This window comes from Conger conger, chromosome 16 (assembly GCF_963514075.1).
Source record: "Conger conger chromosome 16, fConCon1.1, whole genome shotgun sequence".
Classification (NCBI taxonomy): domain Eukaryota; kingdom Metazoa; phylum Chordata; class Actinopteri; order Anguilliformes; family Congridae; genus Conger; species Conger conger.
In genome coordinates, this window is record NC_083775.1 from 15508296 (window position 1) to 15524106 (window position 15811).

Sequence of the window (15811 nt, forward strand, 5' to 3'; positions counted from 1 at the left end):
TTTTCAGTGGATTTGTTGCATGTACTCTACTCTTCTCAGTCTTATCGCAGACGTGCCCTTGCTCTTTGTAAGCATGCCCTTGTTCTCAGCGATTGTGACTTTCACTCCAGAGTGCACGTGTTACCAGGGCGGTTCGGCCAGTCACCGTGGGTCACACGGAGTGATCGTATAAAAGCTCTGGAGTAAACCATCTTCCCTCATGTACCATAAGACATAACCCCATTCAGAGAGACCCCGTCAAACCTGGAGGTGACACACGCATGCGCGTTCACACACACACATATGTAGCTCACACGTGCTCAAATGCACACACACATATGTAGCTCACACGTGTTCAAATGCACACACACACAAACACACACATATGCAGCTCACACATGTTCAAATGCACACACACAAACACACACATATGCAGCTCACACATGTTCAAATGCACACACACAAACACACACATATGCAGCTCACACGTGCTCAAATGCACACACACATATGTAGCTCACACGTGTTCAAATGCACACACACACAAACACACACATATGCAGCTCACACATGTTCAAATGCACACACACAAACACACACACATATGCAGCCCACAAGTTCAAGTCAGGGCATTAGACTGTCACTTTGGAAATAATTTTTTTAAATTAAAACAAAAATGACCCCCTCACCACTCCCTGAGCTGTGACTCAGACTCGTACAGATAAAGGTTACCCCTCAACTTAACACAAGGTCACCCCAGTGGAATCTACCTGCCCCTCCCTCCCTCGTTCTCTCTCCCTCCCACCCCCCCTTCCCTTTTTTTTCTTTGGGACGGGGGGGGGGGGTTATTTTAATGTAGGTTGTTTTTTGGTAGATTTCTTTCTGGTGGTTTTAGTCTTGGCTCGATTGGTTTTTGTCCTTTGTTTTTACCTTTGAAATGTTTTGTGTAATAAGAATCATTTGTCTCCTTTAAGTGTTAAAATAAAGGAGAATCAAAGGTGAAAGGTCACCCTCTCTCTCCCTCTCTCAGTCTCTCTCTGTCTCTCTCAGTCTCTCTCTCTCTCTCTCTCTCTCTGTCTCTCTCTGTCTCTCTCTGTCTCTCTGCTACAGGCTCAAAGGCTCCATTACAGCCCAAGTCGGCCCACACCATCCAGCACAGTAAGGTAAGGCAGAGGGCTAGGAGAGGAGGGAGATCTGGTCTGGTGCTTCTGACGCTGAGAGAGAGGAGCGGGTTGAAAAGTTCAGGGCCGTTATTAAAGAACAGGGGAGGGGGGGGAAGCAAGACAAGCCGGGAAGGCTGTAGCTTCTGTGGCTCGCAAAAAAAAAAAAAGAAACAACAAAATTAAACACACCAGACTGGGCTTTGTGCGTTTCCTTACATGAGCGGCCTCATAAATCCACAAAAAGTAGCAGCCAAGATAACCAACTACAATGAATTATTTTCACAAATGGTGTTTTATTCTCTGAGCAAACAAATAAAATGTATGCACAATTGCACCCCTGACTCACTCAGCTTTATCAATCTCTAAAATGAAACCCTGGAGCACTGTGGAGAAGAATTTGTAATGCTAGTTCACTCCAGTTCTTGGAAGAGCGGCAGTTGGGGAGATTTATTCGGTGAAAGAGAGGGGTCTTTGATCCATTAATCTGCGCAATTTCAGTAGGTTATATTCCACATCACAAATCTGTTTATCTATGGAGGGAGAGAAAGGGCTAAGTATAGGGGGAGAGAGAGAGAGAGAGAGAGAGAGAGAGAGAGAGAGAGAGAGAGAGAGAGAGAGGGGGGGGATATGGATAGAGACAGATACAGAGAGAGGGGAGAAAAGGAGAGTAAAACAGAAACAGATAAACTGCGCTGTCATCTTGTCTTTTGTCTGTGGATCTCGTCACCTGTGATAAACTGCAGGGTAGGATTTATTCTCCCTGGCCACATTAAATTCACCCGAAGCCAATAACCGCTGGATGGCAGGCCCGCTGATCAGCCGTGTAATCGCTTCGCCTGTTCCCGCCCTGTACAGTAATATCTAGCAGATGCCTTCTCTTCCAGACGCAAGCTCTGGCCAGCGAACGTGCTTTTATTTTAAACAACAAAAAAAAAAGGAAGAAAAACGGACAAGAATGATAACTGCTCGAAGTGGGGCCACGGAGGCTGACATAAACGAGGACAGCTGAAAGGGCGAGGGAAGTCAGAGATGAGCAAAGAAAAGCAAGTTGTCAAAAAAAAAATTAAGGGCGAAAGGGCGTAAAATGACGACAGCGCGAAAAGCGGCTTGGCGTTTTTCAAAACGACGGAACAAAGTACCCCTTTATTTCACCCGGGCAGTGGAAATAATCCTGGCTGCGTGCATATGGCGCAGTCACAGTCAACGAGGCTGCCGCGTTTATTGAACCTTGCACACTTCCAGTCCGGAGCCAAGACCCATCCAGGTCTTGACGTGAATGAGGTCATCAAAAAATATACAGAGGGAGAGCTGGGTGGACTCCAAATATTATTATATCCTCGTTTCAAAAGGTACCAAGAGTGCGTGGAAAAACGTTCGAGTCCAAGAACAGCAGCAAAAGCTCCGTGTAGTTCAATAGTTACGGAACTGAGCTTGGAACTACGAGGTAGCAGGTTTGACTCCCAGCTGGATCATCATTGCACCCTTGAGTAACATGCTTAACTCAAATTACTTCAGTAAACAGGCTACCCAACAGTATAGCCACATGCAAAGAATGCAACCTGTTGGCTCTGGATAAAAGCGTCTGCTAGCTAAATGCCTTACAACAAATGTGATACAACAAAAAAGACCACGTTTTGTGTGGGCAAAATATTCAAATACGTGTAGCCTATATGAAATATTTTACCCGTTAACCCTGTTAAGATGACATTGAAGAGTTTAACTGTTTGGTCTGCTTTATGGCACACGCTAATATTGTATTACTCATTTAGGTAAGGGGTGACCAGTGTGGATTACAACAAGTATGGAAATTTGTTAGATATACAGTAGGTCTAAAAGTATTACATCCGAGGGAACGCCACCGTGAAGACATATCGAGTTACCGTACCTCGTTATACACGGATTCTGCTATGATTTAAAATAGTATCTCAGCTGCCGACTGCCAGTTACGGTTATCATCGGTCGGAAGTATTCTCTGTCGCGAGGCACCTTAACGCAGACGTCATGTATTTAAATGCAAATATCAGCAATAGAAATACACGAATATAATATTGTGTGGGATACTTGTGTACAAGCGTGAAGTACCGAAATAAGGCTCAATAGACGTTACACAAAGCAGACAGGCCTCGGATTTATGAACTTTAAAAGCGAAAAGGACCAATAATACCGCAGTGTGAATGTTCTAGGAAAAAGAAAAATATACACTGCTTCAATTTGAAAATAATGGAATTAATGTAAGCCACAAAGTAAATGCCAGAAAATCAAAATTTTACCAGCAACTATCCTGCATAATTACAATTGTATTAAAAACAATTACGAGATGATGCATTTCCTATGATTTTTGTAAGGACTAACATTTTATAAAGCCACATGTCTGAGTAAGATGCATCGTTTTCATTACTTTTAGCCTGATACTGTTACACGCGTTTACATTGCCTTGAAAATATTAATAGAGTAGGCCTAAATGACTGGGACTTGTTTATGCTACCCAGAAGGTTATCACATTTAACCACAGTACCTACAGCCTAAATAGTCCTACCCAAGGCTAATCTACAGATAAATAAAGAATTTGAATGAAAAATCTAGCATTAACAGGTGACCGAATGTCAGATTATCTGACATATTATTTAAACACTCAAATTGTAATGCAATGCACATGCAACATTTTATTTAATTATGAATTAAATAAATAACAAATTATATGAAGCAAACTCATTAAAACAATCACTGACACCGGGACATCTGAAAAAGAAAAATGGTGTTTGCACAACGGCTATAAACTTCAACATGTCAACAAGATAAAATGATCATGAAAAAAATGTGCGCAAAGTTTTTTTTTGTTTTTTTTGCTTTGCCCCACCTTCATTTCTACGGACAAGGTGAGCGCGCTCCAATCCCTGCCTGTGCCTGGCGAGTTAGGAGCGCTGTGCTTTCCACCCCGGCTGGAGTCGCCCCTCCCAGTTTTGACTTAAAGCGCTGGGCTCTCGAGCGCCAATAAAGCGTTATTGTCTGGGTTCGAGGCGAGTTGCTTGTGATTTCTTGAGACGGCGAGCGCATTCCTCTGAAAGTGGACACAAGGTTCCGCTCCGAACAGTCACAGACCAGGTGCTGGTGTGACAAGCAGACTTATGGTTCTACAACATCGCATTCCCCAGAGAATCACGGAAAGTTTTGAATAAGAGTGCGCTACGAGCGTAGGAGGATTCTGAGCTGTCTTCCTCGCTTCGGTCTTTCGCCGTGGATAAGAAACCAAAATCACTGAGCGTTCTTACGCCAACATAACGAACATCACTTGCGTTCACCTACACTAACCGGTAAGTTTTTAATACGACTGTATGCCGAATAACTGCAATGGTAGGATATTGAATGCAATATTTAGAGATGTATAGTAACACGGGTTTCTTTACGCGTGTTGCTATGCCTCGGCTTTAATACACATAAGAAAGTTGTTCAAGCGCCAGAATCACGACGAAGTGGGCTCTAAGCGGAAGAAATAGGGGGAGAAACACGAACTTGGTTTGAGGAGTTTGTTTTTGATATAAAACATAAAGCGAAGGGGACAATTCGTCTTACATGTATTGCAGTTAAGGTACTTCGCAATCTCCAAAGAAGTAAAACTTGTCAGATAATAGATGTGAGTACGCTACAGATATTGTGAATAGTATTGATACTACTTCTACAACTTTTCCGTGGCTATTCGCATAGACATCGCAATTCCTAAGCTTCCTTTCGCTGTTGTAATCGGTCGGTAACCAAGGAAAACCGTAGGCTGCTGCCCGCCCCTTCGGGGGAATCTATGTACCGTGTGTAACATGCTGCTGATGCACTGTTCATACTACACAACCGCAGCGTCCTCGCTGCACATGCATTGATAATCATGCACAAACTCCGCAATAGCACAAACCCACAAACCAAACCGTCAACGGATCATAGCGGACTCAATGTTCCCAATTAATATTGAAGTTACAGAATTTTACTTTTACGTGCGAAGAAACCCCTAAGTAAAATGCTGAAACAAAGCACACCCCAAGAGGACAAAAAGTTACACACGTTACCAAATGGTTCCAAGTTCGAATCCTAGCGGCTGTGCCCCTGAGCTAGATAGTCGAATTATTTTCCGTTTTGCCCCGTAGCAATGTATACACAAGTACGATATACACTACGTTCTGGATAAGTGTGTCTAGGAAGCAAATAGCTCAGATCATGTAGATAATGCCAATATTGCAACTGTAACGTGCGCACAAATGCACAATAACGGCAAAACACTGCGCTGTGCTGCTAAATAAATTCCGTAAACTCGTCCATTCCGTCCGGACCGTTGCTCTGTATTTTATCATTGAATAGCTTTTTGGGGACATTGGGGGGTCCACATCTCGAATCAGGCGGTGGCTGAGAGGTAATGTGGCAGCTTCAGAGGCAAATCTGTTTTGTCACAGGGGGCGTGCACGAGATTAATTGTTATTATTTTGGGTTCAGAAATCCTTTATTGTGTTTCTCCCTCTTATGAGTCACGAAAAAGGGTACTTCTAAGAAACTGTCTGTTTCTTATGTCGAGCTCACAACAGTTTTAATCGTGAGCCTATGGGCAGACAATTAACCTGAAACAGTGCGCTGACAGCATATGTCAGGCACGGTTGTGGGTAAAATAAAATCGATTTCCGAGGTTATACGCGATTCAGTTTTTGTTACACATCTGTATTGTATGTAGCATAAAGCGTAAAGTTGTTATTCAGCATTTGCGCGTGTAATGTAAATCATATAATTTGAATCAATTTGCAAATCAAATTGGGGAGAGGCAGGCATGAGATTATTTCTACGGGGCAGGAGGCGAATTTATTAATGATTTACAACTTGCACAAGTAGGCCTACAGTACTTGGCATTAACGCATTTCCTGTCGTGAGAAACCGCTGGATATATCTACAGATTATTTACGTCCTTGCTTTTTTCTTTTGTTTTAGCAAGCTATTTATATAGACTTATTTATAGATTTATCCGGATAAACTGAGTGCTCCACAAATAACTTCCAGCAGCTTCCCATTCTAACTGCCTTAAATAATCGGTGAATTAAAAACATATAATTCTATAATAAACTTTCTTTTCTTTCTTTTCAGAATTTTCCTTATTAGCACTCATTAAAATCGTTGAATTAATATCGTTGAAAATATGTATTGCTTCGTATTAAAAAAATCACCGTTTTCCTGCAATATTCTATAATTGTGTTGCGCACGCATGTGTATTTGTATTGCTGAATGCTGCTTTTGTGTTTAGGTCCTCAATGAAGAATATACGGCAATATATTGTATAAATGAAGGAAAAACAAATAGATACAAAAAATAAATAGCACTCATTATGAAACATTTGATGTATCTATACAATAAATAAGTGACACAGGACCATAGATGTGTCTCCATTTAAAAACTAAACGCAATGAAAATAAATTTAAAAAACTTAAGCAAGCCAATCCAATACTCCTCGTCTGCGTGTGCAGAACTGCATTGAATAATAGTCCACCAATCAAACTCCTTGACAGCTAGGCTATACCGCTTTTCTTGCAGAAACGGTAAATGTGGTGGAGATGGCGACGTAGATACTGAGTCTGCCACAAAAAAACATATTTCGAGGAGGTCTTCTCAAAATCCGAACCAGATTAACATCTCCTCGCGCCCGCATAGAGCTAGAGAATACACCGTTTAATCTTTCACTGGAGCGAAGCACTGCATATTACTCCTTGTCAGGCGGTGAAAACTACTCCCTTAACCCACTGGTAACCTTCACTGTACAAAGTACGCGGCAATGGTTTAAGCCGCGGGTTTAAATTAAGTGACTGTATACGAGTATTCTCTACTGTTAAAAAAAAGGAAAAAAAGAGACAGGAATGAAGATATCAAACTTTGGTCGTTTTTAAAAACACACATTAGAACAAGGTAAGGACTTGTCTCCTCAACTGTTCACCATATTGCCAGAGAATTCCTAGGTTATTAGAAAAGGCTTGAATAAACAAAATTATGTTAGCTGCAGGAACAGGCTTGGAGATGGCAGTGTGCCCTTCTCAAAAAATTGCCTCCTGATGAGGAAAGAGAGAGGGACGATAAATTATTTTCCTTACATGTATATGCTTTCACAATGTTTCTCATTCCGACAAAATGAAACTGAAAATTAAGAAAATAGCAGAGCTGGAGAGAGAGGCAGATACCGATTTGACAACTTAATGGCCGTTGTTAGTCACTGCAGGTGAATGGGGGACTAGCTGACGAGCAGATGGGCAGGTAAGCAGAGCAGGAAAGGCAGAAGGAAAAGTTACGGGTTGTCTGTAAAGACAGGGAGGGTACAGTGAAGGGCGCAAACAAAAGGCGAAAGGTGGCATCGAAAGCAGAGGTTCGGGGAGAAAGTGACGGACCGTTTCATTAGAGCCTCCTCCGGCTCCGACGGGAGCCAAAAGGGTGACATTTTCGGGGGCCAGAAAAGCAGGAATGCCTCAGGGTGGCGGTGGCGATGGTGACAAACAGAGCAGGTGGAGATGAGAAAAGGAGAGAGGGATAGAGAGATAGAGAGACAGAGAGAGGGAGGGAGAGAGGGAGGGAGGAAGAAAGAAGGCAAACATTCCTGACTTGGTGCCTCAGCAATTTAATTAAATAGTCGTGAGATGCTGGAATGAGCTCGCAGTGAAAGACTGGAGTGGGGCAGAATGAGGTAAAGGCTCAATAACCCCACCCCACCCTTTCCTCCAGGCTTGGTAGGGACCTGGGGTCAGATAATGAGTGCTTGGGTCATACCACCATGGCAACTAACGGGGGGGGGGGAGGTGAAGCCCCAAGGTGAGGTCACAATCAAAAAGCTAATAATTCCTCAAACAGAGTCAACAGTTACAAGGGGAAGAGGGTGTTGGGGAGTCTGGTGAGGGGTTGTTAAAAGAAAAGGCAGTTGTACAGGGATTTGGGGGGGGGGGGGATTAATCCCAGCTGTCTGAACATCGGCAGTGACCCCCCTGACCCCATGAAGGCAGGGAGGTGGCCTTCCATCGAGGGCAGGAGTCACTCTTGTTAAGAGCAATTAAAATAATTCGAGCCAGGTCTCCTCTGGGGGCATGGAGGAGCGTCTTCCCATCACCCTCTTTGCTCTCACACACACACACACACACACACACACACACACACACCCACCCCGCACCTGTGAGCTCCCGTCCGACGCACGGTCCGGGACACTCCACATGACAAGCACCCCCCCAACCCCCCCGATGCCATCCTGTTTCCAATTATGTCCGAACCAGGCCGGGCCGGAAACAGGAGTTTGGTGTATAAATGGCGGCTGAGGTCGCATCCTCACCCCAATTAGGCCTGAATTGCAATGACTGCTCTCCGTGCGTCCGTCAGAGTGCGTGGGTTAAGACTGAAGGGACCGGGGATGGGGGGGGGCACAGCCCATTCACAAAGCACTACAATACCCATAAGCCCCACCTTCTTAATCACAACAACCGCCCGTCGTCAAGGCAATGGGCAGTGCAGTACAATGGTAAGGGAAGCTTGACTTAGACACTCAGAGGTTGCGTGCTCAGCTCCCTGTTGGGGCACGGGCACTTGTATCCTTAAAGCCAGGCTCTTGACCCGACGCTGCCTCGGGAGTTGTCCAGCTGTATAAACAGATTGTATTGTACGTCGAGAATGCGGGCTGTGTACGTCGCTCAGGATCAGAACGTTTGCAAAAATGCCAAGATGTACGCGAACGTAACCTGGACAACACAATTGCGGCATCCATTTTATGTATGTGTAATTATGTGTGTGTGTGTGTGGAGAGGGGGGGAGAATTTTACCCTTCCTTTCCACCCCCATGCCCCATCCCCAGAGGGGGCAGCTGGATCTGATGTGTGCTGACAGCACAAGGCCCCTTGGGGCCCCCACTCCGGGTGGTAGGAGTGTGTTTTGGGGGGTCTGGGGGCACCGAAACCACCCCCTTCCTGTCATATCAAAGCCTGTGCGTAATGCTAAGTCAACAGCAGGCCCGGGGACAGTGACCAAAAAAATAAACACGAAAGTGAAAACCCGGAGCACATGCTGGCTTCCCGCCAGAGTTCCTGTAAAGAGGTCCGCTTCTCTGAACCATGGCACCACACAGCCATGCGATAACATGTTATAACGCCCTGCTATAACATGTTATACTCGTATTTATGCATTCGCTTTGCGTCAGCTTCAGTTTTCACCCCACAGCGGTTGAGGTTAAGTGACGGGGCTGAACAGGGGAGGGTCAGATGATACTATGTGACGGACTCAAACCTACAAACCGAGTTGAGCGCGGAGTCAGTTTTCTCTGATCAACCGATGCTTGTTTTAAATAAGGAAGTAAAAAATAGCAGTTTGTGAGCTTGTAATTGTGCACTGAAAAATGTTTGTGTTAAAATGTGTGTGGCAGTATGTATATGAGAGTGAATGTGTGTATAAGAATGTGTATGTGTGTGTGTGTGTGTGTGTGTGTGTGTACGTATGTGCGTCTGCCTGCGGGTGTGCGTGTGTGTACACTGCGCCTATGTGTGTGCGTGTATAAATGTGTGTATACGCACATGTTCCTTTTGGTGTTGCACTTGGAATAACATCCCTCTGGCATTCCCCTGCTGCTCTCCCCACACAGTGCCCTGCACTGGGCCAGTCTCCCTGTGCCTCTGCCAAGGCAAACACGCTGCCAAGGCTCACAGTGGCCCAGGGCTGCCACAGAGCACACAGCACAGAGAGCCACAGAGCACACAGTGGCCCAGAGCTGCCAGAGAGCACACAGCACAGAGCTGCCACAGAGCACACAGTGGCACAGAGAGCCACAGAGCACACAGTGGCACAGAGCTGCCACAGAGCACACAGCACAGAGAGCCACAGAGCACACAGCACAGAGCTGCCACAGAGCACACAGCACAGAGAGCCACAGCCATGCCCCAGGTCAGCTAAACTAACGCCCAAATCCGCGTCTGTGCCCCAAAGTGTCTGTGCCCCAACAAAAACGGTACTTTCACCTCGTGTGATTCATTTCAAAGCAATTTCCTATTTTCATTACAGAATACGGTGTAGCTTTATTTTAATATATCGAGGTGTCCAATCTTATCCAAAAAGAGTATGGGTGGGTGCAGGTTTTTGTTTTAGCCCAGCACTAAGACACCGGATTCTACTTATGGAGGTCAGGATTGAAGTCTATGATTAGTTAATTAGTTGTGTCAAGTGTCAAGGTGTTTCAAATCTTATTTTTTGAAAGAATGGACTATGAATAAATGACATTGAAAAACAAAAGCTGAGAACTTCCTCATTTGTAATGAGGACCTGACAGATAACACGCAGTAAAAGACAACACAAGCGGAAAAATACATTTAAAGAGGCAATTAAACTGACAGCGACCGGATTGGACCCGACCATTATCCCTCCTATATATAAGCTGCAATTTTTCGGCTGCGGCAATTATTGGCTCTCTGAGAATTCTCACGTCGGCCGTCCCCACCTGGGATTTAACCTCTGACCTGTGACCTTTCCCACTCCCCGATCCCAGAAGAAGAAGAAGAAGAACAAGAGTTCCGTCCCGCATTTCAGCGCCGCCCCGCTGTCCCGCCGTCCCGCCCAAGCGGCTGGTGCGAACGAGCCCCTCGCGTTTGAAGTTAGCGGAAAAAACGGGAGACCGACGGGGTTTGTAGATGCCCGCTCCGCGCCTTCCTCTGCCCCTCCCCGTTCCTGCTGGCGATTAAACCTCGGGTTAACCCGTCTGACATGGCGGCGCGGCGCTGCGGCGGTCTGTGACGGGCCGTGACTCACTCCGCTTTAAACGGGGGCGGCGCGAGCTCGCGCGCTCCGATTAGGCCCGGCGTGTTTTCATCTGACAGCCCCCACGACCGTTCCCCCCCCCCAGGCCCCCCTTTTACACTCATTACCAGCCCTGCACCCCTCTGCTCACATTCAGAGGGATTAGAGGGTGAAAAGTCAGGCGGGGAGGCAGGGAGCAGCGTGTGTGTGTGCGTGCGTGCGTGTGTGTGTTCACAAGCACAAAGGCAAGTGGTTAAATGGGGAACTTCTGGATAGTGTGTATGTGTTGCGTTTGAGTCCATACTCAGGTTAGAATGGGTGTGTGTGTGAGTGCGTGAGTGTGTGTGTGTGTGTGTGTGTGACAGAGAGCAAAATAGAGGGAGTGTGAGGAGCGATTAAAGTACACTTTTCTCCTGAAACTGTTAAAGTGGTCTAACCAGATCCAGGAGCTCCTTAATGCCCGTCAGCCCAGGATCAGCGCACACCTCGTGGGGCTGGCGCTGAAATAAATCCCCAGGCCTCAGAGGCCCGATTCCCCAGTGCTGACCCAGCACTTCTCAAAGCATATTTTCCTTTCATAAGACAGCCCGTACCCTTCCGCAGCCGCCCACTGAAGAGCGGCTGACTCCGGCCAAACGATGCGTTCAGCGCGACCACTTCAAACCGCCGTATAAATACACACACGCACGCAAAGGCCTGGGGGCTGTGCAGGGAGCGCGCCGACCGCAAATAACTCCTGTCCCGGATCCGCGGAAGCCTGTGTGTCAGAGCCGGCAGCCTTACGCCGGGCAGAGGCTGTCAGCGTGCCCGCTCAGCCGTTTCACTGTACACACACACACACACACACACACACACACACACAGACACACACACACACACACACACACACACACACACGCACAGACACACACACACACACACCAAAACACACACACACACACACACACACACACTACACACACACACACACACACACACACACACACACACACACACACACCCGCCCACCCGCCGGCCCAGTCGCCCGCTCCTTCTGGGAAGCCGGGGAAATTATAAAAACGGCTTTCTTGTCCACCAACTAATTTCAGCTGTGTGCGGAAGAGAGAAAGAGAATGTGTGAGAGAGAGGTACAGAGGTAAAGAGAGAGGGAGAAAGGGAGAGAGAGGGACAGAAAGGGAGGGAGAGAGGGAGATGGCACATCCAAGCAGAAGGCCACAAATTGCCGCGTTTAGGGCAGGCGAGTAAAAAAAGAAGAAAGCCCTTTTTTTTTCTCGAAGTTTGTAATTACCTCCTTATCCCTGTGAACTGTAATTAGGAAATGAGCCTTGATCCCTGAAAAGAACACGGCCCGTAAGGGAAACGGGCCAGCCGGTGCGACGCGGAGAAGCCACCTTCTGCGACCGGCCTTGAGCTTCCTGAAGGGGTCAGCCCTCTAGCCCCTTAAGGACGCCCGATGACAAATTCGGGAGATGGGTTATTTTGCTGCAGCGTTGCCGTGGCGACACGGGACCTCGCCGCGGTTCTCCGGCGCCAGCGGGCCTTGCGGTTGCCGTGGTGCGGGGCCGGGGCCAGGGAGCCGGGAGGGGCCCCTCAGAACACTCCAGAACTGTGCTTATCTTGGACGGAGGCCGGAACGCTAACCCTCCATTTTAGCGCAGAGAACATGGAACGTGTCATGCTTGTACATGCAAGTAACAGTTAAGGGCAAAAGTTGATGGAACACAGGCGTCTGACACACTTACACGCGCGCACATGCACACACACACACACGTACACACGCTTAATTTGCGACGTCACTGTGTGTGTTCTGGTTCCCGGGCCTCTCAGTTTCTCTGGGTCTATTTCTGTCACAGTTAACTTCTCCATGAACTGCTTTCACTCCGAGCAAGAGGGCCAACGTGGCTGCAGTGTGTGCCAATGTGTACTCTGTGTGTGTGTGTGTGTGTGTGTGTGTGTGTACTCTGTGTGTGTGTGTGTGAGCGTGTGTGTGTCTATGAGGACGGGAGTGTACGTGTGTCTGTGAGTTGTTCAAATATTTAGTTGAGTGTGTGTGCATCTGTGTGTGCACGCGTGTATGTGTGTGTGTAAGAAACACGCTGGTACTTATGACAGCCAGTTAAGCAATGCAAACTATTAATCTTAATAGAAACCAGCGCTTGGTGCCAAAAGGAAACAGGTTTGTTCACTTGTTGGCAAGAGCCTGTTTTCTTTACATATTTCTGCCCATTTTTTTGTTTACAGGAAGTATTGAGTCATTACGCAAGTTGGTTATTATTACCGTGTCTATCCCTTCATTCAGGAACCAACGCCGTTTTAGTGCTCAGTGCTTCGTTTCTCTCTCAATCTTCTCTATCTCTCTCTTTGTTCATCCTCACTGCTCAACAGCCATCTTGTTAACAGACGAGTTGCGGCCGTTAAGAATAGAGACTTGGATTTATTCTTATTTGGGAAAGGACAGGTTGGGTAGGGGTGGCATGCGTACTTGCAGGCGTGTGCGTTTTCCTTTTAGTCTTTCTTTGCCGCATTCTGTCGGGTCAGTAAATATTTACTCCCGAGGTCGGCCGGCTCTAAAAGGTCACAGACAGAGAGCCCCCGTCCCTAAAAGCCGCCAGAAAATGACCTTGGCCGCCCTCTCGCCGACTCCGCCATTGCGTGAGGCACGTGGGGGCAGGGGTTACTGCTGAGCCCCACACACACACACACACACAGGCACACAGACACACAGACAGTTTCTGCTTCTACTGTTCAAAGAACCCCTGTGTGTGTGTATGTGTGTGTGTGTGTGAGCCAGTGATTCATCAGCTGCGTTTACCCTTAAAGACAAACTGCCATTGAGCAGGAAATTTGAGAAATGGAAAAAGCTTGTTGTCAATGTAGTGACATCCAGAATATAAAAACAAAAGGAGAACACAGAGTTTGGGTGGGAGTTGGATGAAATCTGAGATGTGCACACTCACAGACACACACACACACACACCTGACCTCTCAGGGCATCGTAGTGCCCCAGGTCAGTGAGGATGGCACTGCTGATGAGTGCTGTCAGCGCCGGGCCCTGTCGGCGAGGTCACTGCGGACATGTCTGCCTTTGAACTCGCCGGCCTGTTTCCACGGGCAGGACAGGCGACGCAGAAACACACAGCCAAACTACCACCACTACTGCTGAACGCAAACAGCTGAGTCACCCGCGGGCTCCTCTTCTGACCCCCGCCCCCGGGCCGGACTGAGGCCTCTTGTTTGGTCTCACGGCGTCCCTCCGGGGGGACACGCCCCGCTGGGGCCCCCTGCTCGGCCTCTGGCCCTCTCTTACCCCCCGTCTGGCCCCGCGGGGCAGACACTGAGTCTGGGGCATCTAACCCGCCTAATCAATCAGAGCTGTTAGAGCCACAGACACACCCACCCACACACACACACACACACGCATATATATATATATATATATATATATATATATATATATATATATATATATATATATACACACACACACACACACACACATACACAAATACCGACGCATATATGCACACACACAGGCACAAACACACATAGCATGAATGCACCAACACCCACCCACACACACACACACACACACACACACGCATATATATATATATACACACACACACACACACACACAGGCACAAACACACATACACAAATACCCACGCATATATGCACACACACACAGGCACAAACACACATAGCATGAATGCACCAACACCCACCCACCCACACACACACACACACACACGCATATATATATATATATATATATATACACACACACACACACACACAGGCACAAACACACAGAGCATGCATGCACACACACATACACACAGACATAAATATCAAAAAATTTACCAAGAACTTTTGTTCTGACTTGACCACTGGGCTAAAAAAAAACCCAAACTAAAGCGGCAGCTTCTCACAGCAGGAACAGCACAATCCCGTGTGTGACTGTTTACAGGGACAAGGAGGTGGGCTGGAGGATACAGGGGTGAGAGAGGGAATAGGAGAGGAGGAGATGAGGGGGAAACTGACAGTACAAACAGGAGCAGGAGGGGGGAGGTTCTGTAAAGCTGTTAAATGGGTGGGATGCTTATTTAATCCCGGTGATAATTGCCCCTGTCCGCCCTCTCTGCTGGAGCTCATTGTGTGTGTGTGTGTGTGTGTGTGTGTGTGTCAGGGGCAGCCAACTGGTCGCTGGGCAGCAGTCAGGCCAGCAGCAATGGGAGGGGGGGGGGGGGACCCTTGCCTAGTTCTGCCTCCTCTTGTTGAAGTTTGACTGGGCCTGTGAGGGCTCATTGAAAAAAGCCTGCAGGCCAGGGGAGTGCACGCATAACTGCACACACTAATTATCTGACAGGTCGCTTTTTACGCCTGTGTCCCTACCCTGGTCCTGAGCGGTTTCAGAGAGAGAGAGAGAGAGAGAGGGAGGGAAAAGGAGGGAGAGAGAGCGCCCTGTGTGCGTCAAGTCGAGCGTAGCGACGTTCACACTCCGCTGCGCGCACGTATTCAAATAGCTGAGGTAAACGCGCTCGCTCCTTTTAGTTTGTTACAAGAAGAGTCAATTATTCGTCGCCTCCGAAAAGATGTGTGTCAGCACCTCGCCCCCACCCGTCCCGGGGGTGTTTGGCGCTGGGGTTTCGAGCGTGTGCTGAGCGCCTCAGACTATCGCGCGCGGTGACCTCCAGGCCTTGTTTTCTCCTTTCCCCCCCTCAGTCTCTTTTGTCCCTTTCTCCCACTGCTGAACGGCCGGCCGTATTCGTGGGCGCTTGCCGGTAAAACCTTGAAAAACCGTGAGAACACGCTCACTTTCAGACCGCTGCTTCTCGTCAGGCCACAGTTGAGAGCCAGACTCTGATATCAGGCAGACGCGATTCGAGGGAAGACGGTCCGTGTGT

The 15811-nt window shown here is 47.6% G+C and overlaps 2 protein-coding genes across 4 annotated transcripts in view; one reads left to right on the top strand and one right to left on the bottom strand.

Moving 5' to 3' along the window:
* The window catches only part of coro7 (coronin 7), a 148039-nt gene that overhangs the window by 41145 nt on the left and 91083 nt on the right, over positions 1-15811 (bottom strand). The gene's annotated exons all lie outside the window — the stretch shown is intronic.
* vasnb (vasorin b) overlaps positions 4153-15811 on the top strand; it is a 27936-nt gene continuing 16277 nt past the window's right edge. The window contains exon 1 of the mRNA XM_061224381.1: positions 4153-4453. The gene's annotated coding sequence lies outside the window, so the exon portion shown is untranslated. The remainder of the gene's footprint in view (positions 4454-15811) is intronic.